Source organism: Equus quagga, chromosome 3 (genome assembly GCF_021613505.1).
Source record: "Equus quagga isolate Etosha38 chromosome 3, UCLA_HA_Equagga_1.0, whole genome shotgun sequence".
Taxonomy (NCBI): domain Eukaryota; kingdom Metazoa; phylum Chordata; class Mammalia; order Perissodactyla; family Equidae; genus Equus; species Equus quagga.
The window spans coordinates 97305059-97318154 of NC_060269.1; the positions used below are offsets into that span (position 1 = coordinate 97305059).

The 13096-nt window shown below is 36.8% G+C and overlaps 1 long non-coding RNA gene across 1 annotated transcript in view; it reads left to right on the forward strand.

The window, feature by feature from the left end:
- Positions 1-5712: 5712 nt before the first annotated feature.
- The window catches only part of LOC124237357 (uncharacterized), a 41754-nt gene continuing 34370 nt past the window's right edge, over positions 5713-13096 (forward strand). Inside the window, exon 1 of the long non-coding RNA XR_006887984.1 lies at positions 5713-5970. This is a non-coding gene — a long non-coding RNA (uncharacterized LOC124237357). The remainder of the gene's footprint in view (positions 5971-13096) is intronic.

Genomic DNA, 13096 nt, shown 5'->3' on the forward strand with positions numbered 1-13096 from the left:
CATCTTAGAATTGAGGAAATTCATTAATTAGGAAGTTCTTAGAGATCTTAGCAAGGATAGCTTTGAAACACCAGCAAGTATTGTAGTAGGTACCCAGAGACACCTGGGAAGTGTTCCATAACCCTACCTCCTCCTACCAAGAGCTTGAAAAGGCAGGATATAAGATGAAGAAAATTACCTTTAAGAGTTAAATTAATGACTCAACAGGTTAAAATAGGTAAATACCAAGTCATGTGATTCAAGACAATCAGAAGGTAGCTTGTTCATCAAAGGAAGTAGATAAAGCAGAGTGGCAGAGATAAATACTGGTCGTACCCATTTAAACACCTCCCTCCCGAGGGATCTGGGAATCTTGACCCACAAGCTTGGAGTAGTACAGCCTCACTGACATGGCCATTCTTGTTTGTGAAGATTAATTCACTAGGCCATTTTGGTGGGATGAACTTAAAATAGCCAAGCTTACGAAGCTTCAAATTATAATTTGGCTAGATTATCAAGCTTCAAATTATAATATGGCTTTCCTAGGTACATATTCCATATGTTGAGTAGAGTGATACAGTGAAAGATATATTTCTTATGTAGATTAATGCTATCATATTCTTTCTTGCTTTTGATTTGCTAGTAAAATTAGGTCTCTGAGTCTGAGAGGATGGAGATCAGAAGAAAGTCATCATGCCCAGACTGGGAGCTCCCATGGGAGACAGATAATTGGCCTCCTGTAGAACTTCTCTATCTTGCTGCTTATCTTGGAAACTCTGCCACTATAACTTAAAGGAAAAAGGTGATAGGTTTTAATATAGGGACCAAACATCAAAAAACAACAAAACAAAACAACACCCAAAATTTCGCTATGAAAGCCCAACATGATGAGTGATTAATTCCAGTTTAAGGACTTTTATTTGCTAAAGGAGGTGGTCTTTCTATGAGCTGGACTTTAAATAATAGAAAATATTATTTCAAACAAAGATAGGATACAAAGTACACTTCAGGCAGAAGAAATTGTGCACATAAAGGATGGAAATCAGGAAAGAATAATCAATGTCATTACAAAGCGAGTCACTAAGCAAATCATTACCCAAATCTAAGAAAAAATGAGTAATTCAAAGTTTACCCTAAAAAATGTCAGGACTGGATCCCCTTAAGATGCAAATTTTCCTCATAGAAAATGCTGATCCATTTTTGAGCAGGACACAGTACTCTAAGGTCAAACTAAAATCTGCAAACACAAGTTACCTCCATCCATTTAAGATATTTCATAACATCAGCTCTGTTTTGATTTAAATTTAAATTGTAGGTCGATAGTTAATGGCCAATATAGTAAATCAGATATTTCAGTTTCACAAAGAGGTTCTTGGAAAGATGAATGTTGAATTTCACATAGAAAGCGTGCAGCATACTTAGAGTTGGATAATTAGAAAAGTCTAGGGCCCCCATACAATTTCTGTAACTAAGACTTCATTTACTAAGTAATATTTTATAATTCTTAGAGAAAATAACTAGTGTTAAATCAAGCTCAACCACGTTCTGGGGGGTGAAGAATGACAAAAGAGGGATAGGAAAACATTTTACCAGTTTCCTGTTACAGAACTATACAGTATAAAACCTAATTTTATTTAGCACTCCTCAAAGTGGCAATCAATGGTTTCCTCACTACTAGAAGGTAAAATAAATAAGCCACACCTGTGTGAAAAACCGCAATCTGATTATGTTACTACTTTCAAGTTCATGGAAAAAGAAAGGTTTTTAAAAATACTTTTTTAGTTTTATTAACTTTGCTTTAAATTACCAGTTACTAAAACACACTTAGCCAATCATTGCTGAGGAACTCTAAACAATAGTCAGGCATTTTGCAGTACATATTAATGTAAATCTCTGCCCACTTGGGTATATATTAGAGCATTGATCTCAATAACTCTTTAGAATTTGTTTTGTTTTGTGGCTGTGTTGGCAGTAGATCTTGGCTCTCAAAGATGCAATATGGAGTGATTTTGATTCTGTGTGCTGACACGAAGGAAATGACAGGTTAATATTCTTCATTCTTTTTCACCTGGTAAATGAATACTATCTTTTCTTTGTGATATGCCAATGTCTTTCGGTGAGAGTCTAAGCAGTATCCCCAGACCAGGACGTAAGAGAGACCTGATAAATGTGAGAGAAAGAGAGAGAGAAAGGCGGGTGGGGGGAGAGAGAGAGAGGGAGAGAGAGGGAGAGAGACAGAGAGAGAGATTAAGATTTGCTGAGGTGTGTATCCAAGGAAGATTTTTTAAGCTTTATCTCAATGATAAAACTTGAATTGTTTGGACTCCTTACTGATGGCAAAGATGGCTTTCTTTTAAATCATAGGCGTAAAATAAACCTGACGGTTTGAAATGTGAGTCTCACCTACTACTGCATAGTGCATTTGGGGCGATTTTTCATTAGCATAAAAAGAGACAAGGCATCTTCCCAGCCAAGAGGCATGCATAATTATACATTGGCAGGGCTAATATAACAGGAAAGGTCCTGGAAAAGCAATACTCCACAAGTCAGTGACAGGTTTACTGAGCCACAGAAATTACCTGTGTTTTCATTTCTCCTTATGGGTGATTAATTTGGATGCCCTGTTTGAAGTGTCATAATCCTGCTTAAGCATATTTGAAACATGACTGGCTGCTACACTCATCTCTTTGTAACGGAGGCAAATTCTCTTTTTTCAAACCAAGCCCCTACTACCAGCAGATGTTGTTTGTAGGATGGGTTACTAGGGAGAGAGTATTTTCTTACCATGGGGCTAATAAAATTAAGTTTAGTATAAGCCCTCAGAAAGGTTCCATGAAAAGTTGTTTTATTGTTAATTTTTGGAGAGTGGAACTTCCTTATGTAGAGCTTATGGAGTTATTCAGAGAGCCAGAAAATTGATGGTGATTCCTGTGTGTCAAACATCGTGCCAGCAGATGGCATATGAAATGGGACTGACGTTCAATAGGAACATATGGAGATGAAAAAATAAATGGGTATAAACCAGAGATTGGAATTTTTTAAAGAATGTTCGATTCACTTCACTTATATATTTTTGTCTCTTCTTTTTCAGTTGATATCCCCTGTGTTCTAGAAAGTAGTAATGATATAGAAAGTATTCCCAATTCCTGAAATGTGAGCAAAAGTCAGAAGACAAAGGGAGAGAGAGAGAGAATGCTGTAACCATTAACTTCCAAACCTTCACTCAGAGTGTAAATGGAGAAACGAAAGCTCAGTCTAGTTCTATTGGATGCTGTATGGCATTCAACAGGGTAAGTAGCTAAGTCAACAGTGTGGGTAATTATCACATCTTGTTTGTCATCTCTGAGTGTCCACAGCTCAGCCTCTTAAGTGTCCTGGAAGTGTCCAATCTCCAAATGACTGTTTATGACAATGAGATACATTTTAAGAATAATGTCCCCCATTAAGAGGAATTATTTTAAAGGTGACTCACTTTTGTTGACCCTTCCTTTCAAGTTGCCTCCTTTCCACATAACACCAGGAAGAGGACGCTCCACCATCCTGGTGGCTGGTCTACAAGGATCTAAATGTTTTGTTTTCTTTAAGGCAATGTGTGTCTTAGACCAAATTGTAAAGTAGGTAAATTTGTGGAAGTTTTGGAAATTGTAGAAGGCCAGGAAAGGAGAAATTTCTAAGCCCTTCAAATCATAACAAATTGCATATATATTAAAGCTACAAAAACAAGAGAACTTTATTTGAATATTTGAACTGCAGGCTTTTGAAAAGTCTCAATTTTGTTAATCTTCCAAGTTGCATGAAAGGCTATTATAAGGATTTTTATTTAACATAGTACTGTGATTCTCTAGCTGAAGGACAGAATCAAAACATAATTACCCAAATGTGTTTTATAGTCATCGTTGAATCTCATCTAATTTCCACAATTATTAGTCTTAAATTCTAATACCAGTTGATACGGTCTTAGGGAATCCAAGCTGGTTTTAATGTTCATTCAAGCAAGATAGAATTATGCAAACATTCTATTGGGAAAAAAATGCCCATAATGCGTTATAAAACCAAATTGTGAGTTCTGATTGTCATGATTTTGGGTTTAATGTGCGATGCTCCTCCTCGGTGTTAGCAGATATTTTAAAATTTCATAGAAAATGAAATGTGCATGTGTAGTTCACATGAAAATGAAAGCAATGTGTGAGCTTCTGAAATTATAGTGAAGATGATTAACAACAAATTCAAGATTAGAGAGCTTCCACAAAAAATACCACTGCAAGGGCTTATCTGTCTTATAAAGATCCCTCATGTAGAGAATAAAGCCAATTAAGCATGTGCTACAGGTTGGATTGTGCCCCTCCATCATTTCATATGTTGAAATCCTAACCCCTACTTCTTCAGAAGGTGATTTATTTGGAAATAGGGTCATTCTAGGTAGAATTAGTTAAGGTAGGATGAAGTCATACCACAGTAGTGTGAGCCCCTAATCCAATTGACTTGTGTCCTTATAACAAGAGGAAATTTGGAGCCAGACATGCTCACAGGAAGAGCAGCATGTGAGGTGAAGGCAGAGATGGGGGTGATGAAGCAGAAGCTAAGCAATGTCAAAAGTTTCCAGCAAACCACCAGAAGCTGAGAGAAAGGCATGGAACAGATTATCCCTCACAGCTCTCAGAGAAACCAGCCCTGCCAGCATCGTGATTTTGGATTTCTAGCCTCCAGAACTGTGAGACAATAAATTTCTGTTGTTTAAAACACCCAGTTGGTAGTACTTTATTATAGAAGCCCTAGCAAATTAATATAGCATGCCTTTGAAATTAAAGACTAACACCTACATTTTCTAAGAAGAGTGAGACAGTTTTCCTCGTCTTCTCTGTGTCAGTTTGGCTATCCCTTTATCAGGAGTCCCCAAGTGTGCCATGAAGAGTCACATGGCTTCTCCAAAAAATTCCATGAAATCCAGCTGCTTTCAAAGATATGAGTGTCTTGTCAATTGGCACTAACTAGAAAATGCAGTTAGAGAAAGAGTTTTGCCAACAGCTTCCAGTTTCCTAGAACTAGTGGCTTCTGGCCACAACACTGAACTTGAACTTGGATGATTTTTTATAGCACCACCTTTCTCTCTCAGATATTTGAATTCAGAATCTTAAACATGACAATAATTCTGTAAGTATGGGACATGAAGAAGAGGTAATGTAATAAGAAATAAATATCAGGCTGGCCTAAAGTATCTTCTTTCTAACTCTGAATTCCAGAAGGCAGTGAGGCAATTTTTTGCATTATTTTAATGGAAAAGGATGTGATCTTCACATTTTATATATAGCAAATTACTCATACAACTAAAATACAGAAGTATAATGCCAATGAAAAGAAAAAAGTCTCGAAAAATTATTAATGCTTGTGACAGATTGTATTTTCCAACAACACCTGCCGCAATATGGCCCCTTGAGTATAGATGAGTTTTTGACTTGCTCATAACTATTGAAATGCAGTGAAAATGATGCTGTGTGAATTCTGAGGCTAGGTCATGAAAGGTGATGCAGCTTCTGCTGGGTTAAGTGGGAGGTTGGCCCTGGAACTCTGAGACACTCTGTAACAAGTTTGACTTATCTGAGGCATCAGTGCTGTGAGGAAGCCCAAGCCACATGGAAAGGCAACATGGAGGAGTTCCAGCTCAGAGTGTGAGCTGAGAGTTCCAGACTGGGCTGACAGTCAGCATGAACTGCCAGGCATGCCTTTAGATGATTTCAGCCCTCAGTCTTTGAGTTGTCCCAGCTGAGATCCAGAAATTTTGGAACAGAGAGAAGTCATCTGTACTACGACATTTTAAATCTTGACCCATAAAATTAGCGAGCAAAATAAAATGGTTATTTTATGACACTAAGCTTTGTGGTAGTTTGTTAGGTAGCAACAGCAAGCGGAAGAGTAGCTTGGTGAACGTTTCCTCTTGTGCAGAAGACCCAAACCTCTGAAACGCTTCTTCCTCTTCAAGCCACAGTTTTGCTGGTAAGTGACATATTATTAAAGAACTATTTATTAACTTTAGAAAAAAAGCCACATTTCTGATCTTTTTCTTCCTTCAGCTAAGAGGGGTTTCTACAATTCATCCCTGTTTAGATCTCTCTCAAATACCGAACTTTTATGACCCAAATCTTCATAAATATAATGATGTCCTTCTCTTAAGCATTACTTCTTACATTTTTATAAACATTTTATGTATTACTTATTTACTATTTTGGCATAAATATTTTTATTTTCTAAATAATATAGCAAAGTTAGACAACCTGCAAGACAACTATTATTAATATTATTAAGATATCTTGTGAAATTCTCTTAAAGTTTTCCTAATATATTAGTACTTTAGGATTTTAGGTCTCTGTCTTCACATTGATGTAAGTTGGTTTAACGAATTGGCTTTGTCATCATTAATGTCTAGGAATGTCAGATCATTTTTACTAAAAATGAGTTTGGTTGGTATTTCACGTAGATCGTGAAATGTGGTGTTCACTGTTGGCTCGTGAGTTTTTTCCCGTATTACTTCAGATGTAAGGCCCCAATATTACGTAGATTCCTTCCTTAGTGCTTGAGGCACAAGAGCGCATACCCAACATTTAGGGGGCATTAAGAAGAAATTAGAAGAAGATGTTTGTTTTAAAGACCTGAATTTTCTCAGTGTATACAAATATAGTAATTAAATAAAATTCGTTTTATTTGCTGCAACCAATTTTCCTGTCTATAGGGGCGTACCTCTTTTATCTTAGAAGTCATTCTCACCGTCCAGACTTACATTCTGGGAAGGCCGCTGCAGGCAATGGTGACTCTTAGGGTAATACTTTATTGCTTTTTTACAGATGACTTCAGACTTTTATTTCAGTCTCTTTACAGAGTACAGGATGCTAGAACAATTACAGTGTTTTTACAGCAGTAGGACTTCTTGAGGAAAAGTCTTATCTGTCTTGTGTCAACAGATATTTTTTTCCCATAATAGGAAAAGTGATTAGATCAGGAAGAAATCTCACTTTCTAGGGGCCAACACCTGAGTTTGATTAAAGTTGTCTGTGAAGACGTTTGGTTTATCAGTAATCTGAGGACTAGTAGAGATGGTCCCATTAAGTAGATAAATCAGCAGAAAGTGTTTGCACAGTGGTGAGTTGTTTCCTCCGTGCCTTAAAGCCATTCTGACCTTGCATGTAGGGCAGAGCTGGCTAAAAGTTAGCTAGATTTTAATCTCCAGGATGTAGATTATGGTGCATTTCATTTGGGTCAGTTGGCAGGGTCTCTCACACTTAACTACTGTTTGTAATAATCTGGTTTACTGTCATCTAAGGCTTTGTGACTCATGGTGTGGTTCACAGACTAGCAGCTTCAGTGTCACATGAGAGCTTGTTGTAAATGCAGAATCAGGCCTGTCCCAAGCCTACTGAATCAGAGCCTGCATTTGGGAAGGATCCTATGTGCACACTAAAGTTTGAGATACTCTGCTCTCAGATAAGACGTCCTTGGAACTGGGCGGACGCAGTGTTGTACATTGAAAGTCCATGTGTCCACTCCTATGTATGGATGGATGGAGAGGGAATCTCATTACGGCTTTTTCTGTTCTGGGTAGTACCATATAACCATGAATGGGTGCTCAATCTGTAAAAGCATCAGAATGATAGTCTTACATGTCTAAATATTTAGCAACCATGCCCTTTGTTCCATTTGTTTGAAAAAGTTTAGTGCTTGAAGAGACATACCCCAGCAAAGAAATGAGTGTGAAGATATCAACCTTGAGAAAGGTGAAATTATGTCATGGAAGGACTGAGTGACTCGCAGGCCAGCTCTTGGAAGAACAACATTTTGCGCCCAGTGTGGGCTGTGAAGCCAGACCGGACTGCAGTCCCTTTTTTAGCTGCTCCCTGTGTCTTTTCACACAGCTGGCTCCATTTTACTCTTTAGGCTTCAGATTGACTTCAGATTGACTTCAGATTGACTTCAGATTGTTTCCATTCTGAAACATAACCTTCGTGTGGAGCAGGAAATTATCTTTTGTTTTCCATTGTTGTAAGCCCTGAGTCCAGTGTCTGACGAATAGTCTATCAAGATGCACTTGTCGAAGAAACAAACTGCATCTGGCTTCCTCGCTTACTTGCTATATAATCTTGGGTAGTTCATGTAACCACTCTGAGCATCAGTTTCCCATCAGTAAGTTAGGTGCATACCCACTTCACTAGGTTATTGGGAGGACTAAAGGAGATACTATATGTAAGCCCTTAGCATGCTCCCTGGGATATCATAAACACTCAATTAATTTTAGTTTAAATCTAAGTACTCAATGTGGTTATGGAACCAAGTGAAAAATAATTCTTGACTTAGGAATGTATAACATAAAAATAAAACAGTTTAGTTTATATACTTAGCACTATCTTGCTAAGTATATACAGGTGTTGGTGTAGGAACAAAATGAAAAATTGCAAATAATCAGAAGTGCAGAAGCTCTATCAGATTGCAGTTTCTCCGTTGTATACTCTTGTTCTCTGGGGTTTTATGAACTTGTTTTTTGTTTGTTTGCTTTGTTTTGTAACGTAGGAGAGGGAACTGCCCAAGGACAGCCTTGTTGGTATAAAAATGGAAACTGGCAGGCTTGCTTTGCTAGGGCTGCTGGATGCTCCTCTCCGCAAATCCTGAAAATTGCTTTATTCCGTTTGGAGCCAGGGTGGGTGTGCTGAACATGCACCCTAGCCTGAGGCCCAGTGCCTGAAGGCCCCCTAGCATCTCACTGGTCCACTTACCAGCTGTTTCTTCTCCTGATAGGATTACATTATCCTATATAATATCTGCTTACTGATGCTTTCACTGAATATTAGATATCTCCTAAAATTCCTGATTTTCGAATTTTTTTCTCAGTTTGTCTTTAAGTAGAGAGCAAATAAAAAATTCAGATGTAATTTGATCTATATAATTTTTTTGTTTATTTTCTTTGCTTGAGGAAGATTAGCCCTAAGCTAACTTCTGTTGTCAATCTTCCTCTTTTTGCTGAGGAAAATTGTTGCTGAGCTAACATTTGTGCTCATCTTCCTCGATTTTATATGTGAGATGAGGCCATAGCATGGCTTGATGAGCAGTGTGTGGGTCCGTGCCTGGGATCCAAACCCTTGAACCTCCAGCCACTGAAGCAGAGCACATGACCTTAACCATTACACCACCGGGCTGGCCCCTATTCTGGTTTTTAAACCCATCTAAACCACTAAATTCCATTAAAAAGCTAATATATTTAAGACACATCTCCCGAGTGACTATTTTCCTTCAGAAGAAATTAGTCACCAGACTGATTCTATGCTTTCTACTACACAAGAGATGCAGGACTGTATGCCCACCAGTACGTTCTTCTCTCTTCCATTACAATCAGTAAGAAAAAATGTCTTCCTTATGCCTTTTAATCAGGGTTAAGGATGGAGATAATGGTAGGAGAACCAATGGGGGTGGAAAATGTATGTGGATAGATTTCTTGGGACTTAGAAAACTTAAAGAAACTTTAAATGAAAACTACTGACCATACTATTTTATACTTAAGCATCAGACTTTACTTTGGTTTAGCATAAGTTTCTTGCCATCTTTCAATGGTAAAACATAAAGCAAGAATTATATTTGTTGAACTTTATCAGCGTTTCATTTGAATAATCCATTTGAATAACTATCTTTAGGCAAAAGTGTGAAACTCCAAGTGGATCAGGAATAGCTGATTTTCTTTATCTCCATGAAAAATTTGCATATTAAAATGGCATATGTAAGATAGAGATACTAAGAGAGAACATTTTCCAGCTCAAAAGTCATTTTACCTCTAAAGTCTTAATATTTTTTTCTACTTAGAATAGAGTCCACTTAGTTTACCAAAAATGAGAACAAAGTAGTAGATATTCCTAAAATATGTCAATACTTTTGGTAAAGTCATAATTGAGATAGTGTAATTTTAGTGTGTTATTTGTTAGGGATGGACCCATAGATATATGAAAAAGATGACATTTTAAATCAGTAGGAAAAAAGATAATGTTATCAACATGGAAAACCTAAAATTATAATTTGACCTCACTCCATATGCAAAAATAATTTCCATGCAAACTAAGGAACCTATGTGAAATGCAAAACCTTTTACATTTTTGCAAAAATACAGGAGAAGGGTAGGAGACAATTTCATGAAAAAAATATAGAAAAATGCTGTTAGATTTGAGTGCATTAAGGTTTAAAATTTTCTTGCCTCAAAAAAGATAAGAGATAGGGTGGAAGAAAATAGTTGCAATTTGTGTAGCCAACATGTAACATCTAGAATGTACTGAGAACATGAAATTAGAAAACAAGTAAAATCATCAGTTAACCTAAGAGAAATATGAATGGACAATAAACTTATAAAGAGCTGCTTAGGGGCCAGCCTCGTGGCCGAGTGGTTAAGTTCACGAGCTCTGCTTTGGCAGCCCGGGGTTCGCCGGTTCAGATCCTGAGGTGCAGACCTATGCACCGTTTATCAAGCCATGCTGTGGCAGCATCCCACATGGAAGAACTAGAATGATGTACAACTAGGATATACAGCTATGTACTGGGGCTTTGGGGATTAAAAAAGAAAAAAAGAAAAGAGAGGAAGATTGGCAACAGATGTTAGCTCAGGGCCAACCTTCCTCACCAAAAAAAGCATACTTTAGGAAAAATAAAAAAAGAGCTGCTTAACCTAACTAGTAATTAGAGAAATGTTAATTTAAAAAAAATGGGATCACATTTTATACCTGTCAGATGGGCAAAAATAAAGCTACAATGCCAAGTATTGGTAACAGGGTAGAGAAATGCAAATTCACACGATTCTGGTGAGAAGAATTAGTCCAACCCAGTTTAGAAGGCAATCTAGCATTATGTAGAGAAGCTGAGGATTTATGATGAATTTTGTCTCAGCAATTCTTTTTGTAAGCTCATCCTCTGCAGAAATTCTTGCACACACGTGGGAAAACATCCACGAATGCTTTTTGCAGCATTGCTTTTAAGAAAGAAAAACTGGGTACACCTCTGTCTCTATAAATGGGAAATGGATAAACAAAGGGTGACAGAGGTATACAATGGAATATTATACAGCAATTAAAATGAATGCACTAAAATGAAGTATATCAACATAAATACATATCAAATACATGTCATTAAGTATTCACATATTCTTTAAAAACACACAAAAAAGTCTTAAGTTCCCTGTCTATGTACCCAACATGCCTTGGACTGGACGTCATCTTTGTGAGTATTTATCATTCACTTACAAGAAGGGTAGCAAAGTTGAGAATTCAGGTCTGAGCATTTGTGTCTTCCTCTTACTCTGTCCCACCTACGAGCCTGACATTCTGCGTTGAGACTGTGGGTTTCTTCCTGCTCCCTTTGAGAAAGGAAGCCATGTTCTTTTGGAGGCTAGCCTCCCCTCGGCAAAGAGCGGAGCCTGGTCTTTCACTGTATACTCCCTGTAAAAATCTGACACGATCATTGACAGGAAAAGCTATTCAGCACATTGTGAAGCTGTGGAAGTAGAACAAGCTCAAAATCGTGTAGTAATCAATTAAAATGTGAGCCAACTGAAGAGTTTCAGAAGGTCCAAAGAAATGATAAATTCCCCACTGCTTTCCACACAGAGTATTCAGTTAATTGATTGGACATTTCTTCAAAAATTATATATTGAAACCAATATGTGGTTTTTCCTACATGTTGGAACTGTGAATGAGGACTTTCACTTTTCCTTAAATGTGGAAAAATAATACCTGTGTAGTATTTATGTTCATTTCCCTGGTGTAAAGTTAAATTTTGCAATTGATATTTTTAATATCTTTATGACAGCTTAGAGTATACAATTATTTGTAAATTGTTTTCTATGAAAATATATTTTACAAATAACAAAGTATATATATATTATGAATGTATAGAAACAAATTAAAAGCACTCAGTTTCATTAAATCAGGGAAATGAATGTTAAAATCACAATATGATACCTCTACAAACCCCCCCAAAGGAATAAAAAGCAAAGTACTGACAATACCAAGGACTGATGGAGGTGTGAAGCAGCTGATGCTCTCATCCATTTATCTGGTAAGAGTCTAAAGATAGCTCAACCACTTTGGAAAACTGTTGGACAGTATCTAAATTTTCAACACAGGCATACCCTGTGACTCAGTAATTAAACTCTTAGGATTGCACAGTTAGAGAAATGTGTGTGCATCAAAGTGGCGTCATTCCTAATAGCCCCAAAGTACAAATGACCCATATGTCTTTCGCCAGCCACTAGATAAGTTGGGTGTAGTCACACGGTGAAGCGCTATCCAGCAATGACAAGGAGCAGGTTCCTACTACATAAAACGTCATGGAAAAGTCTCACAACATAGTGTTGAACAAAAGAAACCAATGCAAAAGAATAGATACTGTGTAATTCCCTTTATATGGAATTTACCAGGCAAACCTAATTTACGGTTTTAAAAATTTACTTTAAAAATTTTCCATGGTATTAGTTCTGTAATCTGCAAAAATAATTCTAAAGTTTATCTGGATGAATAAACAAGCAAGGAAGCTAAGAAAAATTTTAATATTAATACTGACAAGCATTATCTTGCTCTATCTGGTTGTAAAATATGTTAGAAATTACAATAATTGAAACAACTTTGAACTGGTTCAAAGGGGAGTTCAAGGGAAAGGGAAAATTTCCTGCAAAAGATGCTAACCACCATAAAATTTATGAGAAATAATTTAATAATTATCAAGTACTCTCTTCAAATGAAATATGAATGACTATATGAATTATTGTTATTAAAACATTACTGAAGTGTATATATTTACTAAGGAACACTTGAGGAATTATTGTGAATTAAAACACATCCATGTAGGTCAAGAAATGGCACTGCAGAAGCTCTCCTCATACTCCTCCCAATCTTCACCCCCTCCCTTCTTCCCCAAACTATTATCCTGCCTTCTGACATCCTGGATTAGTTCTGTCTGCTTTTGAATTGTGTATAATTGGATTAATGCTGCATGTATTCTTTTATATCTGCCTCTTTTGCTCAATATACAAAGTATTTTTTAAATAATATCAAGAAAAATGATAAATCATTTGCAAATTAATTGAGTTTTTTACCTTATAATGGAC